This window comes from Gambusia affinis, linkage group LG13, assembly GCF_019740435.1.
Source record: "Gambusia affinis linkage group LG13, SWU_Gaff_1.0, whole genome shotgun sequence".
Classification (NCBI taxonomy): domain Eukaryota; kingdom Metazoa; phylum Chordata; class Actinopteri; order Cyprinodontiformes; family Poeciliidae; genus Gambusia; species Gambusia affinis.
The window spans coordinates 23,603,078-23,622,349 of NC_057880.1; the positions used below are offsets into that span (position 1 = coordinate 23,603,078).

The 19,272-nt window shown below is 35.7% G+C and overlaps 1 protein-coding gene across 2 annotated transcripts in view; it reads right to left on the bottom strand.

The window, feature by feature from the left end:
* Positions 1-19,272, bottom strand: part of LOC122842212 (serine/threonine-protein kinase 32C-like) — a 103,130-nt gene that overhangs the window by 51,504 nt on the left and 32,354 nt on the right. The gene's annotated exons all lie outside the window — the stretch shown is intronic.

Sequence of the window (19,272 nt, forward strand, 5' to 3'; positions counted from 1 at the left end):
TAGCAGACACTACTCCAAACAGACATTTGACAGATTTTAAAAGGAAAACTGCAAAAACATTATTTTACTTTGTCCTTTTTTGCCTTTCTAAATTGGCCAGAGGAAAGTGAACGTTCATTTGAAATGAATATTGGAGCCTAACCTAATGGATTTTATAAAAATCATGATACAAGTTGCATGTGCTTTCGTATTGTGTCTACAGTGCAAAAACACCAAAACTTACCAAGTATTTTTGGTTTAGCTTTTAGTGAAAATGTCTTAATACACTTGGAATAAGAAAAAACTAACTTACAAGCAACTTTTCAGCAGGATAAAGTTTATTTTTTAGATAAATAATTCAGTAATATTGATGAAAAAGTTTATATTCTCATAAGACACTAGAATGTCTTATAAGTGAAATAATCTGCTGGGGGAACATGCACTTTTTCATCAATATTAAGTAATTATTGAAGATACTTATGAGTTAGTTTGTCTAGTTTTAAGTAAACAAGATATTTGCAAACTGTCCTTTAGCCTTTTCCTCAATGAGAAGAAAATGTCTTTATATACTATTTTCAGAAAAGGCATTTTGATCCATGTATCTCGTTTCCTTTTTCTACGTTGGACATTTTTCAGCAACCGGAGAGTCGGCCAGTGACGTTCTGAGAAAAACATTTCACGTTGCTGATTTGAAGGTAAGACATGCCAAAGATGGGGGGGATCAAGTTGTGATTCCTCTCTCTACGTTATTCATGCATTATTCTCTCTACTACTAATCGCTAATATCTTGCTGAAAAGTTACTTGGAATTCAGTTTTGTTTTTTTCGAAGTGTACCGAGTTATTTGCATTAGAAACTAGACCAAAAATACTTGGTAAGGTTTTGTGTTTCTGCAAGATGGACATTATTTGAATGTCGACTGCAGGGTTAGTCATTATCTGTAAAACTGCTCAGTTTCCCCTGAAGCACAGAGCTCATGTCTGTCTTGTCAAATTTGCTCTGTTTGGATCTTTAGGTTCAGATTTCTCCACTTCCACTTTATGAAATCTCTGAGGCCTTGCAAATTTAGACTTTACTTTAAAAGCCACTGCTTTCGCTTCGACCTCAGGATCTTTCAGAGGACAGGTGATAAATGAGGTTTCCAAACAGTATTTCTAAACCATCACGTTTACGTTTGTGATGGTAGAACAGGAAATAAAACGTTTACTGGCATGCCTAACGAATAGCCAGTTCACATACATCTAGCACATATCTGTTGCTATGGGGAAAGGCAAATAGATATTTTATTGCAGCCATTGAAGAAGGAAAGATGTTTAACACAGAACTACGTCATATAAGTGACATGTTCTTGTGTGTTTCCTATTTTGAAGAGTAGCACATTATCATTGTACCTCGTGGGAGATTAAGTGATTACTATGTGACATTGTAATAACAAATATAATTCATAAACAAGTGTTTTCAGCAACTGGAATAAAAGATTTATTCGAGGCAGTTAACACATCTTTACCATATGCAGGATGTTGTTTGTGGGTTGTCATGGAAACCATTAATTACACTGGTCAACAGCCAAAGACTTGTCTGGGGTTTTTCAACTGTTTTAGGGTAATTTTGAAGAGCTGAATTAAAAAATCAGGTCAACTTTCTGAACTATGTTTGCAACATGAGCATCAAAATGCTTGACTTGTTCAGTTTACATGTACTTACCCTTACAAGTGTTAATTATTCAATTTACAGAAACCCATGTTTGCAACATTTAATGAATTAACACCCTATAAGAAAACTCTTTTTCTTTTCGGAAATATTAACAGAAGTGAACTGATAACGTTACAAAAATGTAATCAATTTAGACAGAAAGTTGGATTTCGCTGACTGATTGAGAAAAATGGATGTCATTTTTTTTGATTCAGCGATGCAAAATAGTCCTAGTTTAGTTGAAAAACCATTGACAACTTCCTTTGTAACCCAGTGTAACACAATAAGCAGAAAATGTTTTTCTACAAAGCAGAGTTGGGAATTTTTAAATGTTTCTTCACAACTGGGATACTAAAACTTCTTCCAGCCTAGTAATCTCATGTGAAAGTCTTTTGCACCTTGCAGATATTTCCCATTGATTTATCTCCCACTAGGCTCACATTATGAGCAATCCTCATGAATCGGTCAGCTGAGTAAAACGATGAAAACAAGGATTTATTCATGTATTCATGGAGGATATTAGCAATTTCCATGCATCAGAGCAGTTTTGTAAAGAGCTGAAAAAAGTAACAATTTAGAGGCGAAAGCGGTGAGGTGGAAAGTTTGGAGAGCTATTTGCATATGAATGTAGATATTTTCAGCTCCAGTCAGCTGAGACGGAAGACTCAAAAGATCGCTCCGATGTGAGAAAAGTACAGAGCTGCAGAGAAGTGATGAATCCTAAAATCTACCAAAGTAATTTTGTAAAATTACCTACAACAATGCTACAGTTTTAATTTCTGAGCGCTTTATGTTGAGGCTGTCCCTGGATGCTGCTCAGAGACAAAGTTGTGTTTGTTGTCAGACAGGAGGCCTGAAGCCAGCTCCATCCACCAGCTGGCTCTGCGTCTCAGCACGTCGACCAGATCAAACTCTGGATTCAGCACAGGCTGTGCAGCCAGGAGTCACAGTGGCGTTCACTGGACAAGATAAAACCACCGAATAACACAAAAACAACATAAAAATACATCTGTGGTCATAAAACCACTGGTTCTTTTCTGTGCAGAATCATTTTGTTACAACAGCTTCGTAACAAAACAGGGAGCATTTTTAAAGCAGAAAAAAAAAATACATTTAGTTAAAAACAAACTAAAATGTTTTCCTACCCTGACATCAGATAAACAGCTTGTGATGGAAACCAAGTGGAAACGCATGATTAGTTAACCAAATGAAAAAGGATTATCAAATAAGTGTCACTATTTCTAATGACTAATTAATCCTCTGATATGCGGTTGCACGATTTCACTATCACTATAAATATGCAAACGACCTCCACTGCAATAACTCTTAGTTAATTAAATTCTTGGCATTCTGGCTCCCCATGGCTCTTCACTTATTATTTATTGCAGCATAAAACATTTTAGTCCATAAAATCATTAATAAAGCGAATCTCCAATCTGACAGCAAGTATCGGAGATAATCAGGATGATTTATATGAAAAGATTTGGGCTGAAGTGACATAATTAAGACCATTTTGTCACATTTGATTTGTTTTCCCAAAGAAGATCCATTTGATTCACAAAACATATTCACATGTTGGCATTTTGTGGCAAAAAAAATAGCATTTTAAGCCTGAGTAGTCCACACCAAAGAAACTCAAGAAGTCTGAAAAATACCTTTATGGCAAGCCCACAGTCACATGATTGTGTAAATATGACAAGCTGTTTGCATGTTTATCTTATTTTTGTCCAAATTAACATGTTTCCATTAAGCAAATTTATTGTTGTAATTCCAATTTGCGCCTTTATATGGTGAACAGGAAACAGTATCAACAACATATTATCAGAAACATTAATCTGAATGTTTTTAAAAGGACAGTTGTGCTGGAATGCATTGATAAAACCCAGTAAAATGTCAATAAATAGATGTTTGTTTCAGCATTCAAGTGTTTGTTAAAATTAATTAACCACTGATTAGTCCATCCAGAATGTTGTGATTGTTTTTGTGTTTTTTTCCCCCCTCAAAATTGCAGATTTTGTGGTATAATTTATAAATGTTTGTAAGGAGTTTTTATGATATTTGCACTAATGTATAATGTTAGATGTGACTTTTTATTGATCGCTGTATAGATCACAGACTATAACTTGACATCCATTAAGGCAGAGGCAGCAGTCACTTAAACCCAAAGTTTCTGACCTGTTTTGATAAAAAAAAAAAAAAAAAAAAAAATAGCAGTAAATCAGAAAATGTGGGGTTTTGTTGATTTTGTGAGACTTGTGAAAAACTGGAGGGACTTGATGTAATTTGGAGTCTAGAGAGCCAAATTAAAAGTGAGATTTGGCCTGGAATTCAACATGTGCGACATAAATCATTAAAAACATCCTGCACCATCATCCTCCATCCACTTCCTGTCATTCTCTTCATTTTAGCAACATCCAGTTATTGATCATGTGACTCGTGTGATGCGAAAAAAGCTTTGCAATTTTGCCTCATGAAAAAGGGTTTTATCTAGAAACATGAGTTGTTTTTATTAAGAAAATGTGTTTTTGTAATTCCAATTTGCACAATTATATGGAAAATGGGAATGCAGCAAGTGCTCTGGGTAAGAAAAATGTAATTAAAGGGGAAGATAAAAGGTCAAGCTGTGTCCAGGGTTTGTGCTCAGCTGGAAGGAGGACAGTTCCTGTTTGGTTTAGTTTCTGTCACTGGTAGCTGTAATCTCTCCCCACCAGCAGGACACAGCACCAGTTTATCTGTAGAAGAGCCTTTTAGAGGTGGTCAGTCAATTTACATTAAGGTTCTCTGCAGACAGTGTGAAAGACAGCAGAGCCGTTTCATGTGGTGGTTTGAAAGGAGAGAAGGGAAGCGAAACGCCGCCACCGAGGGGCCCACCTGTCTGACTCATCCTCAAAGACAGCCGCCGCTCTCACTTTTAACAGTCCTGAGCTCTGAGGCAGAGCATTAACTCTGTTTTTGTTGTTTTCTAACAGCAGCCCATTCATTATTTAATCGGTTATGAGATGGGAGAATGGCATAAGAAGGAGCTTCACGGTCCGTTTCATGGAGTTAATCTCGATGGGGTCACCCAGATGCGCCTGGCAGCAGGGAGGGAATTTCTCCAAAAATATCAACCCGTCTACATCAGAACATGCAGTGGAAATGTAGCAAGAGCTTTAATTAGCTTGGATATTGTCATGCAAAAAGGAAAGACTTAGATAAACTTCAATAGATGCAGAATAAAGCTGGTTGTTTTATACATTTGAATCTTGACTGGCTAAAAGCTTTACTACCATTCTCAACATTAATATTTTTTACAGTGAAAACTCCAAAGGTGTTTAATGAAATATACTTTAAAAATCACAAAACCTCTAAAAACCAGGCTTTTTGAAGGGGATTGCTCCCAAGTCCTGTAGTCTCATTCTAAACAAAGTCGTAATAATAGATTTTGTGTCACAACAACAGGCATCTTTAACATCATATAGCATATATTTTTCAGAAAATGTCTCATAGGATTCAGGGTGACCCATCTTTTTTCTTTTTTCTTTTTTTTTTGGATGACCCATCTGCAGATGAGACTAATTTAATATCCCGTTGAGATTATGTGTCTAGAAAAGCTCCAGTCTTGCTGGCTGGGTGGAGGATGGTAATAAACTGTCATGAATTACAGAAAGACGTAGAATCATCTTGATTTAACTGGGTGTGAGAATAATGTTCTAAAGTGTCTCTTGTGTTTTACCAGCCTCTCGTTTAAAGAGGACCTATTATGCAAATTTCACATTTTGTAAGATTTTATACTTCAGTTTTACCTCAAACAGCCCAAGTGCTTCAAGAAACCACACAGCCAGTATTTGGCAATAAGTTAATGTTTGATGTTTGGAAAATGAGCCGTTTCGAAAACCTCCTAATCGACAGGAACTGCACAGTTACCTAGCAACCCCAGTGGAGCTCTGCCCATCACCTAGCAACCCAAACGGAACTCCAGCACGTTTGGTCAGCTGCTTTTATCGCTGTGTGCGCCGTACAATGGCTGCTGGAAAAAGACAAGCGTTTTGTTCCTGATTTACCACTTGCTGGATTCTTTTTGGTTGTGCAAAAACTTTGTGGTTTTGCAGCGTGTACAGGCAATAGACCTATCCTAATTGAATGATAAATGATAATCCTAATAAAGTCCAAGAGGTTTGGTCTCTTTAAGTTACATCAAAACAGTTTAACAAAACAAATCTAGACTGGAGTTAGCATTAAGATTCATGTGTTATCATAGACGCCGAAAAACTTGCTTAAAAAGCTTCTGTACTGTCCACTGACGATGTGTTTCATCTATCACGGAGGCCATATTGGATCCCAGAGAGCGCCACTTCAATCTTACTCATGGCTTTCATGACACAGAAGCCGGTGACAGAGGCGAGCGTCGAGTCTCGCTGAAGGACACTTGACAAAAGCAACAATTGAATTTAAGGTATTGCCGAGGTTGTAAACCATGGCAGTAAACCCTCAAGGGCTTTGAGGATTTAAAACCTGATTTATGGCATCCAATAACGTAGGATTGTGGTATATCAATATATTACTGTCATAAGAGACAGCAGCACTGGGCTGGGTGTGTTTTTGTCACTGGACATTGTATTTTTATGTTGTTCTTTTCTTAAATGGAGCACCAACCAAAATCTCAAGCTTGTATTTTTTTATGACTGCCACTCCCAGCACCACAGATGTTGATTCTCTTTTCTTACTTTTATTGTTGTTTTTAAAAGCAGGGCATTTGAACAGATTTTTTTATTCATATTTTGCTGCATCTTATAAAAAAAGAAAAATAATATTGTGCACTAGTTGCCTTTATTTAGAGAATTTAGACAGGAAACGGACAGAGAGAAGGGCAGAAAACATGCAGTACATGCAAACCCTGGATGGCAGCATGGAGGACTAATCGCCTCTGTATATGGGGCGCCTGCACCTTGTGGTATCATTTTGTACTGGATTTATAAAGCAGGTCATCCAAAATACATAGCGATGCAAACGCCATTAAAGACTAATGGATAAAGGTTTGCTTCAGGCTGCAGATGCAACCAAAACAGCAAAGCAGGAACATAAAAATGTGGCATGAAGAAAAACTTTTAATTTAGTTTATGGTGCAATAGAGGTGGGCGATTCAATCCAAAATATCAATACTTCTGATTCCAAGTAACGGATTGATACTTTAGTTTCAGATTTCCTCTTGGAATTTTATATTTCTGTGTTGCCAATTCTCAACTCTACCTCAAAATTATCTAATTTTGATTTTCTCTCAAATTAGAGTTTTTGTTTTCCTACTGGTTGTCATGTTTACATGTTATTAAAGTATTTTGTAGACATCTACAAACTTTGACCAAATTCTGTTCTAGCTTTGAACAAATATAATTTGAAAGAAAAATTAAAAATAATCACCTAAGAGTTAAAAAGTATCTGTATTGGTATATGTATCAGGTATTGGCCCTGTATTTATTTGGTATCGGATCGATACCAAAATATTAAGTATCTATAATGACAAAGGGTTTTTTTGTATGTTTTACAACTGCAGATTAAATGACAATGAAATGAGATTCATTTAAATAAACAATTCAAAGACAAAACAAAATGACTAATTATTTAGATTTCTTCCAGAAATAGATCTAAAGAAGTACTTTACACTTTGAAACATTGGAGCCACTTTTAGTTGTATTTATTTGTAATTCAAATAAATTTAGCGAGTTTTAGATTTTGAACCTAAATGTGAGTTAAAGAAAGATAAACTTACACAAGTACTTAAAAAAATAAAAGAAGAAAAAGATAGGAGAGGGAACTATTTCCCAGAATGCTTAGCAGCATGTTTTTTATATATTAAGGCAAATGTTTATTTTTATGTCTTGTTCTCACTAAATGTTTCTGAGCTGAATTCATTGTGATGTTCATTAAAATTTTGTATCGGATCAGAAATTTTGTTCATGTAGTTTGAAAGAAAAATGTAAATTATTCTACAGTAAAATAAGCAGTTATTTTAACTTGATATTGTGAGTAAAATAACAGAAAAATGTGTCTCTTTAAGGAGTTGAGGGCATTTTTGTCCTGTATATGTAAAATGATTATTTGGTTTAGATTGCAGCACTAACTTAAAAGTCACAATTCAAGATTCATGAAATTAAAAACCAATATTTAGACAACTTCTCTCTTGTTAAATGAGCTTCATAAACTTTAATTTGAGTTAAAACCAAATTTCTGACTTTATTGACATTTTCAATGTAGCAGGTGGGCTTTCATTTTAAAGTTAAACCACCTTCAAATGTTTTACAGTGTAGTTTGTACGTCTGTACTACTTTAATAAAATATGTTGAAGCATTTTTACTGCAGACACAAGGGTTTTTTACTACTTTCTAGTGCAAATATCTCAGTACACTTTAAATTAGACAAAACTAACTTACAAGTAACTTTTCTGGAAAAAATAGGAGGTTATTTTAAATCAATAATTCCTTAATATGGATAGAAAATGCTGGTTATAAGTGAAATAATCTGCCAGTGCAACTAGATATTTAAGTTATTTAATATTTGTGAAACTCCTTCCCTCTCTCTGCCTCCAGCGTACCTGAATCTCCTGCTGGTTATCTCGGTGTTGCATTCTCTTTAAATACATGCACTTATTAAAACGCTCATTAGCTAAACATATAACTTACTTTGTGCAAAAAAAAAAGGAAATAAAAGTGGGTTTTAAGTGGTAAATCACTTCTAAATCCCAGTCACGTTGTTTACTTCTCCAGTCCGCCACGATGCCTCTCCCCTCTCCGTTCTCTGCTATAGATAGCCGCCTTATCAATTGTTGTCAGGGTTGTCTAAAGCTCCCGAGACGTCAAGACAGCAAGGAGAAGTAAAAAGGTTGCTTTTTTAAATCTATTCATTCAGGAAGCTGCAGATTTAGAGGTGGCTTTTTTTAGGCCAGGTAACTGCCAAGTAGGCCAAACGCCTCTGAGTAGCAACATGGACAGGCAGAAGACTGCTGCCTGAAGGGATGGAGGCAGGGGAGCTCGGATCTTTCGTCTGCACTTCATAAAAAATACAGTTATTCTACCTTTCCATAAGGTTGAACTGTGCTTCCCAATGTAGTGACTGAATAAGATGTTGGCTCTGAAAAACCTATAGCTAGTGACGTTTTGACAATGGGAGTCGAAATGTTTTTGAATGAAAACTTAATTTTCCTGAACCTCCTTTTCTACCCCGGCTGTCAGAGGTGGGTTTTTCCACAACCACAGAGATTTATTTACTTTTCTTGAACTAAAGATTGATGGGTTTTTCTCCTGCAGAGATTTCTGTGATCTGAGAAAAACACTGTAAATGCAAAATGGTATTTAATTGAAAATAATAAGTTGACTTAAATCACTTTTCATCAAGCACTCACTTTCAGTAAATTACTTGGAATTAGTGGTTGAAATGTCTCTAAAATGAACTCCTGTAAAGTACTTTGGCTCAATGCTGCATGCGTCTAAGTAAAGATGCCTTATTTGATGTTTTTCTTTTTTCTTTTCTGGAGCCAGTATTTCATCTCATCTGACTCATGAAAAAGAGATAATCCCAGTGTTTCCATGAACATGAGTGCATTCCCATAAATCTCCATGTATCATTTTGTCTTAATCTACCCAAAGCTGCTTTTAAATAGGGCTTTAACAATTCCTCAAATAATTTGAGTAGCTCGATTATTAAAATTCCTCCAGGAAAATGTATCTGCCTCAAAGCTTTGTTAATTTATGTTTTATTATTTAGCGCGTCGTATTCCGGCCAGGTGATTATGTCACACAACGGTCACTTCTGCTTAAGAGTTTTTGCTAAGTGCTAAAAGCATAACTTCCAATATTCAAGTTCGGTTTGGTGAGATTTTATTAACCGATGATAATGTCTGGGTTTTTATCATTTTTCGAGGAATCAGTAAGCAACCTTAAAATGACTGCCTGGCCGGAGCTGCCGCCTGGTGGCGGTGAAGAGCGCGGCGGGTGTATTTAGACAGGTGAGCGGACAGACTGAAAACAGCGTGCGGTTGTGCTGTTGATGATTAACGCAAGTGCAGCTTTATGGACGAACCAGAAAATAAATTTTAGATCATCTTAGTCTCAGCAAACGGGTGGCGGAGCGCGCGCGCGTTGTGGCGGCACGTAGCTGGTTGATGAGTTTCTGTGTGTGACGAAGGTGACGGAAGGTGAGCATTCACATGCACTGAATATGAATAAATCTAATAAAACCTGCCTCTTTATTAATAAATTGAAAATAATTTCAGATTTTTATATATTTTTTGTCTAGTTTAACATAAAAGTGAGCTATTATTGTGGCAGGCAAATTTTCCAAACTACAGAAAAGTATTTATAGGGATGAACAAATATGAAAATTTGAGTTTATTGTTGAGCAGTGAAAAAAGATACTGTAAGTATAATTTGTTGGCCAGGGTGCAATTTTGACTTGACTTTGGATACGACTGCCATAAAGTCAAACATGGTAGTCAAACATACAATTACTCCTGAACTTAGCAGCAGCTTTTTGGGTAAATTGGGTTTAATTTCTTTGGGTGTCAACACAGCCACATCAGTTTAGCGTCTATGCTGCCATTTCTAAGCTCCTGCTGCCATGTTGTCGGTGAAAACGCTCAGGATGGTAGCAAGTGTCAAACTAATGCCCATTTGACTGCCAGGATGCAGGTTTCCTCAGCCGCACATTGTGTTGGAACAAGATATGCAATGTTACTCCCTGCACCTGTCAGCGGTCATAATTTTATGGCTGATTGGTGCATAAATAGAGAATAGAATGAAAACACACACACAACACACAAACACACACAGCCTTCTTGCCAAAAGCTGCATTTTGGAAACAGTGCTTTGAGAGAGGCAAGCGAAGCAAACGCAATTTCAGGGTCTGATAAACATGTCATCCTGGGAGAAGAAGGAATAATTTCCACTTTCATTTGGTTCATTCCTCTGGATGTCTTCTGGTCTGCAGCGGCTGCTGTCAGCCCACTGGAAATGTAAGTGTTTACTGAGCTCACCAATCCATTTGCTCGACTCCAGGATTCACTACTACTGCAGGCATCACCATAAATCAGTGCAGCCACAGATTGGGCTTCTGAGACTGAAATGGGGGGAAAATGGGACTTTTACCAAATAGAACTGTGTGCATCATATTCAGTACAATTAACCTAATGATATATGTTGACACCAGCAGGAGAAACGCATCAGGGCCTGCCTCACACACTCACGTTATTATGGCTGCTTAGCAACCCTTCATGTCAGATTACGTTTGCCCTGCGGTCAACAGGAGCGCTGAGGTCATTAAAACACAGCTGGATCAGCCCTAAAAGTGCAATTACCCACAATGCTGTTCTGCACTCAGTACTCTCCAGGTATTTTCACCACAGGTCTCAAAACTAGATTAGAAAGTTTCTGTCTTATCTCCCAATACTGTATGAGAGGCAGTTATCTCCAGCTGCAATTCTGTTACAAATGTGGGCAAAACTTTTTTTTTTCGCAATTGTGGTTTTTCCATAAAATAAGAAACACAATTAAAATTACATGTGAATAAGAAGAGTTGTTTAATAACTAGTTACATTTACTAAATTACATTCACTTGCATAGATTTTTTTTTAATTTACTTTTAGGAGCATTTTAACTTTTTACTTTTACTTGAGTAATTTCATTATAAAGTATTTCCTCTCTTACTTGAGTAAAATTTCTGGATTTTCTACCCACTGAATAAAAAACAAACATGTTTTAACCAAAAAATTCACTAGGCACAGACACACACCTGCAGTTTTCGTTAAAGTTTCCTAAGTTTTTTTTAATCAAAAGAAATCTTTTCATTTACTTGATTTTGTTATTTATATGAATTATTGTTATTTTTGTCATTAAAATACCAAAATTTCCACTTAATTTTATATGTTGGTCCATCTGATGATGTAATTTTTGGTATTAAATGATTGATAATTTGATGGGTTACTCTGTAATAGACTCTTACAAAAAATTTTTTCTCTTACTTGAGTATTTTTTTGTATGATTGCTTTTTACTTTTATTTAAATAAAATATGTTGAAGTAGTGCTACTCCTACCTTACGGTATATTTTTTGGAGACTCTTCACACGTCTGTGAATAAGTTTGTGATAAATTATTTAAACACACGATTCTCCTGTCATCGTCTTCTTCGTAGTTTTCGCCAGTAGTAACATCCTGTTGTTGATCACAAGACTTGTGTGATGCGAAAAATGTTTCCATTTCAGTTTTGCAAAATAAATTAAATTCAATTCCACCAAAAAAACATAATTATGAGGCTATAATTTCTCTGTCACACAGTCACAACCGTACAATTAGCTAAAAAAGTATTAATAAATCTTCTTATTGTCACTTTCAACATTCACCACAAAATATTGTGGTAAATGTAATAAACCTGATTTCTTGAAAGTTTTAATCTACTGGGATTTTAGTGAAAATACAGCATCTGTAAGACTAAGGCCAATCCTTAAATAACTCTTAGCTTTAGAAAAACAAACTGGAGAAAAATATGCTCTCAGTTGATTTAATTAAGAAATTATGTCTGTTCTCGCAATTACTAATAAAATAATGAAAGAAGGGCTTTGAAGCCACTCTTTGATAATAATAATAATAATTACACAGATGGAGAGCATTAAGAAGATTGGGTCGTTTTCAGACTTTCAGCAATAATAAAGATGCACAAAGCAGAACTGAAGGCTTATCTCCTGTATATTCTGTTCAGATGTGCTGAAAGTGTCAGAGGTGTAGCTCAGTATTTCATTAGCGATGAAACGACTCATACATATTCATCAGAAGACACAAACATCTTCCAGATTCTCCAGATGAAATACGTAGCTTTCAGAAAACTAATGGTGCCACAACCTCACAGAAACTGTACATTGCTCCACCAGCTTTTATGAAAGGACCGCATCAGCTGGAGAATAAAAGTGAGAGCGGTAGAAAGTGACATCCAGCAACTGATCCGATACTTGTTAACGACAGAGATGTGAACAGTTCAGCAGTCGGTTCTGACAGCTTGCAGCTCAGTTCCCTTGAGGTTTTCTCTCCTCACACATTCAGGTGGGACCGGCCACTAAGCTGGCAGCTTTTCACCAACTCACCAACTCTTACAGGGCGGGATCATGTGTTTCACAGGCACACTGTCGCATTCAGCAAATTTATTTTCATAATTCCAATTTGATCAATTTTGCAGTCAACAAAAATGTTGCTACTGCCACCAACTTTTCGACTGGATTCTGATTTTTTGATCAAAGAATTAAAATATTATAAACATAAATATTCACACACTGGTAATGTCCTCTTGGCTTTGCAAAATTATAACATTTATATGTTGTTTTCCATTTGCAATTAAAAACCTCTGATTTTAGAGCAGGATGTTTGTCACCTACGCATTAAAGAGGCAGTATCATGTACATTCTACGTTTTTTGCTTTATTTCCTCATCAAAAACATATCTGAAGTGTGGCCTTGATTTTTTTATGCATGGTTGAGAAATAATTTAATCTCCAGGTCAACCATTCAACTTTGCAGAACATCTGGGTGGACTTAACTCCTCCTCAGAGCCTCAGTTTCCAAGCTTCTGGCTCACAGAGCTCCCCTCCCCCATTCAGCTCCTTCAGACTAGCCAGAAGCAATCAGCAAACACCTGGTGGAACTACGCTTCTGCTGAGCTCATCATATGACCCACTTCTCAGTGTAACGCTGGTAAAAACGTTGAAGGAATAATAAAGGAGCCATGTTGTGATGATTTTCTGAAGGTGGAGTTTCAGAAAGAGCAGGAGCTTCTTAAAGAGACAGTGGCCCAATTTCAAGGTTTTAAAATTAGGAAATAAATTATTTTAAAGTTATATTTGATATATGTAGGACTTTTATAACACCTGAAGGTAACATAGTTATATGATTAAGCTATAAAATGGCATCAGTCCAATTTCTCTTTGATCGATAATAGGAATAAATTCTCATGGTTGAACCAATTAATCAGATTAATCGGGATTAATTTATTACTGAAATAATTGTCAACTAATTTAGTAATTGGTTGCTACATTAATCTGCTTTTGCATAAATTTGGTTTGTGTATTTGTTATTTTGTTTGTTGAACTTTGTGAGTTTATCTGAAAGGTGTCATATAAATAAAGCTTTACTTACTTACTTACTAATTGATTAAATGTTAACTGGAGTACACAGACTCAAAAAAAAAAAACATCTAATTGTTGAAACAGCACCATATTCAGAGCAGTAATTACACCAGAAATGTACAAAAGATATTTACATTTTGAATATTCCACCCAAAACAGAAATGGCAGTTTTACATTCACCTGGTTCAAATTCTGTAAAAATAAAAATAAAAATACTATTACTATTAAAACTGATAATAGATAAAGTCTATAATTAATCTTCTGAAACTGAATTATTAATCTGTAATGAAAAAATTAACAAATGGATTATATTGTACATCCACAATGCACTGATGCTACAAATGAATAAACGTAATGTTATTGCATTTTAGGCAATAAAATGTTTATTTTCTTATTTTTTAAAAAGGAATTGAATTATTTGTTTATCTATACTTATTAATATATTTCTAGTTATATGGTTAAGTAACTATTGTTAGTAATAATGGCAAATTTTTCGTCTGGATAATCAATTAACTGATTACTAAATAATTATTAGTTCCCATCTGATCTACCTGGTTTGATAAAGGTTAAATGAATTTTAAAAACAGCTAATGTTGTACACAAAAAACATTTTCAAAATCATGAGTGTAAATTTTTGTACTAATGAGATAAAAGTGAAATAAACCAACTCCAAGACTCTTTTACAAGCCAATAGTCAATAAGAATCTCTTCTTTTGGTCGCTGCTTCACAAAAAGGGACTCGTACTTAAAAAATTTCTTATTTTCATAACCTTCAAAGACCGTAAAGATATGAACCTCTGAAGGTTTCTCATCTTCCCCAAAGTCCAGCCTGGAGAAGAAGCACTGACCATGAAAGGACGTTTAGTCGACTGAATTCTTATCTGAACTTTTAAAGCATAAAAACCTTTTTTATCCCAGAACCAAATCAGATTTTAAAAAAAGCAGAATATGTAATTTTATCCTGAAGGGGGAGAAAAAGTAGCTGGCTTCAGTCACAACTTTGCAATTAATTCTCCACGCGTCGCCACAGATATGAAAAATGTGGAGGTGGAACAAAACTGAGCCTGGCGTGGACAAGCAGCAATTTTATTTAATTTTTTTTTTATAAGTCCTGATACTTGAAGGAGTCTCTCAGGGGAAAATGGTTGGAATGTTAATGAATACAAAAAGATTTAACCTCTTATTACAACATTGTCAGAATATCTAATTATAGTTTTTTCTACAACACACTTTACCAAACTTAGAGGGTAAAATGAAGGATTTAGATTCCACAATAGCTCTGCTAACTAGTACAAAGTTTTATTTTCCTCCTAGAAGGATCATTCTCTGTAATTAGCATTGATTTATGGATGCAAAAATAAAGTATTCTCACCAAATAGTCACAAAAGAAGAAACTACGCCCTCTGTGAACATTGAGAACGTTAGGACTGATTTGCTATTTTCTGCATGTTTGTAATACATACATCAAAGACGCATGTCAAAACAAAATGCTTACTTTACATGAGGGTGTTTATAAGAAATATCCAAACCTACACGGTTCTGTGTGAAAAACTGTAAGTGGTGATGATCTGGGTTTGTTTTGCAGCACAATACAGAGAAATTTTGCAATCTTTAGCAAAGTGATAAAACTTAAAATTAATTTTAATTCTTACTTGTGTCTCCATGTGGATACTATTGATTATTCTGTTGAAAATTGACCCATACTGTATATTTTGCATTTAACCACTCAAACTTTTTTTTAAATACCATATTTCACAAATGAATCAGTTCATTTCTAAAATTAATAAAAGAAACATTTTATTGCCGAAAACAAACTATCACAGCGTTCCTTTCAGTGTATATTTGATCAGTTGCAGCAAAGGATGCAGCTAAAAAAATACTTCTAACAACACCATGCAAAAAAGCTGAGTTATTTCTGCTCGACCTAACGTCAGCACAATGTAGGTAGAAAAAATTTAAATTATTTATCAATTATTGGAAAGGAAAAGGTCCCTACTTCAGATTTTTTTAAGGAATTTGAACTGGCTGAAACTAAAACTACACCTTTGAGGAGTTTAGGGAAGAGCATCTATTACAGACAAAGAAGGTTTATCAATTTAAATGCAGAATATATATTTATTTTTTTGGTACAATTTCGGCTTAACTACTGTTTTTGGAGTAAATTGTCTTTTTGAGTCGGTATCCGACTACTAAATAAGCTCACGATTATTATATTAATAATTAGCGATATCTACTGATATGAAGTACATATCGTTATAAGCTCCACCCTAACAATAACATAGTAAAAGTTTGTAATCAGTTGCGTATTTTTTTTTTCTGTTGTGACGGGAGGAGCCGTTACGAGGTGTGACACAGTGAAGTCAGTGTCGACATGCTAGCTCGCTACCACACAAACACAGGCACATGATCCGATAACTTACGGTTTGGTTTCGGTTCGGACCGGCGCGGTTCGTCGTGGGTGAACTCGTGGCGTTCCTGCCTCAGTTGTCATATCATCCTAGTTTGTAATTTTCAGTGTCAAACATTTTCCCGGTTCATATTTTCAAACAAAGCTATTTCCGGATTAAAGCGCGCCAGGACGGAGTCACGTGATGACGTGATGATGTCATTGGGACGTATCAAGTGTTCTCTATTAAATTGAGTATTGTGTTTTTAGACCTGGGTTTATGCTATGATTATTTAATTTTGTATACTTGAGTTGGAAGTAATTGTTTAGTTTTTTTGTTTTCTTTTTTTCTTGTTTTGTTTTCCTGTGGGCGGAGTCTGTGACTATAACCATGTCACACAGGGAGTCAGTCTGAGTTTAGACTCCCAAGAGGTCACAATGAAGGTACTGCTGTTTTTAATCTGCTCAAATTTTTTCACCAGAATATGAGCACAACAAACACCCTCTGAAATGAACTATGGCATCGTTTGTCCAAGTCATAACAGATCCCTGCCACATCTATTATTAAGATTTGAATAATTTTATAACTTGGAATAGAAGTAAAAGTTGTACTTTTTTTACTTTTTACCATGTAAAGAAATAGTGATCAAGTTAAAAACAAATAGATAAATAAGTAAAGATGCAGATTTCGGGTTCCTGGAGCAATTTTATCCATATGTCCCATGAATCCTGTGCAGCTTAGCAACAGAGCTCCAGTGAAACCTAAAGAGGCACAAAGGGGAAGGAGGCGCCGTATTTCTAGGTTAAAAGGTAGCTGAAGGCTATGGTGGAAAACTGCATTCTGGAAAACAAATTCCCATCTTCACACTGGCAGCCAAAGAAGATGGACGGCGTTTTTGTGAGCAATATCTGCCTTACAGGCAGGTGGACACAGAGTGGTGCGACTAAAGAGAGCAAATGCTAAAAAAAGGCTTCATCATCTCCTGACCTTTCCTGCTACATTTCTCCCATATGAGCTCGTCACAGTTTCCTCTCGCTGTCCTTTTCCTCCCCTTCGTCTCTCTTCTGCTCCCACTCACTGCCAGCGCCTGTTTCTGTCTCCGTCCGTCCGTCCGTCTGTCTCTCCACCTCCATCACACGGGCGCCTAACAAGGGGTTATTTGTAGTGAAGCGTCTGCATGGCACAGGAAATGAAGACGTGGAAACCACCAGCTGAGTTCTTCCGCTACTCCTGACCTTCCGTGACTGTCTCCATCCCCTCTCTCTCTGCGTTTCGATGTTAACCTGACTGCTGGCGTTAGGGAGCTGTCACTAAACTGCTGTCAGATCCGATGACTGTCACCCTCCAGCTCCGGTAGCACAGGTTTTAATGAGCCCCGCGGTCGACACGGCGGTTTCTGGACGGGCGCGGGTTGGCGGGGGGCAAAGGGTGATACTCATGGGAGAAGAGGAGGTGGGGCGCGAAGAGAAAGAAGGCAATTATATCAACTCTGAGAATGTGTGTGGAGCTATGTGAGATGTTACAAATGAGCTACGCTGAGGAATGAATCACATCCCTCCTCACTCCATCTGCCAGAGTACAGATGCTTCAAAACATCAGAGGGGGAAAGATGCAGGAATTCACACAATGACACCAGCAGACCTCAGTTTCCAGGAGGACAAATCCCTTTAGCAACGCAGACAGGTAGATACGGATGGTGTATTCACACTAGAGATGCACCGATACCAATATCAATATTGGTATCGGTCCTGATATTGAATAAAACTCTAGATTGGATATCGATGACAATATTCCCAATCCGCAGTGGTAGATCTATTCAGTCTATTTCTATGTTTTATTCTCTGAGCGACGTCATGATTTATTATGTATTTTACTTTATATTTAAAAAAAATAATAGTTTATTTTAAATATGTTATTTAACATAAATAATATATTTATATTTGTTTATAATAAATCTATAAATAAATCTATTATAAATTAAAAATTTATTATTTTCATTCAAAATTATTTACAATAAAAATATTATTTCTATTATATAAATAGATATCATATTTGTAACATCTGGTCATATATACTATATTTATTACATATAAATAATCATTTTTCATACAGTATAAATAAAATAAATACATAAATTCTAAATTAAATAATATATTTATTATGTTAAATTATAATATTAAATATTAGGAGTTTCTGAATTAGGTTCAGAAAGTTGTAGTTGGATTTTCTAATCTATTTATTTTTTAGATATTTGACCAAATTAGTCAACCTATTGTTTTATTCAGTTTCTTTACTATTTATTGTAAGGAATAATGAATTAATGTGTTTCTGAAATTGTATTAAAAAAGGCTTAATTGGTTAAATGAAAAATCTGTTCCTCGTTTTTTTTATACATTAATTATCAGAATAATAGTTGCAGCACTAATGTTCTATATTAGATTTGGTTGCTGTCTAGTCTTTGACATTCAATGCAGGCTGCAGAAACACATGTTTTATCAAGCAGAGATAAACTCTTATAGTTACATGAATTGACTTTTACCCATTTTTTACAACATTGATGTGTTGTACAAAAAAGAACCAACAACACATTTTTCTGCAGAAGGAGCTCAAGCGTCATGGATTTGAGAAGCAGAGTGAAGTGGTAAACTGTTCACAGAGTTTGTAAATGCCTCTTGGAAGAAGAGGGTTCCTCTGCATCGTTCTTGGCGTTCCCCCTCCTGCGGCTCACGACTCCCTGCTATGCAAGAACGAGTCCCACGACACTCATTTTCACTCCTCCACAAGCAAACACAAACAACAGCTACTACTACTGATGGCCTTTAAAATCTCCTTTTTTTTCTTAGAGCACCTACACAAGCTATGGACCACAGATTGTGTTTCATTGCACTACATAAGGTCTTTTTAACCACACAAAATAGCGTGTTACAGAAACTAAATCTGTTCTTCTTGATTCAAAAATAACAGCTTTGCAGGAGTAATACTCTTCTGAAAATATGACTTTCCACATCATTGTTTGCCTCAAACATCTAATTTATTTCAAACTGCGTCTTTTCTTCTTTAAATGTGTTTTATGGGAAACT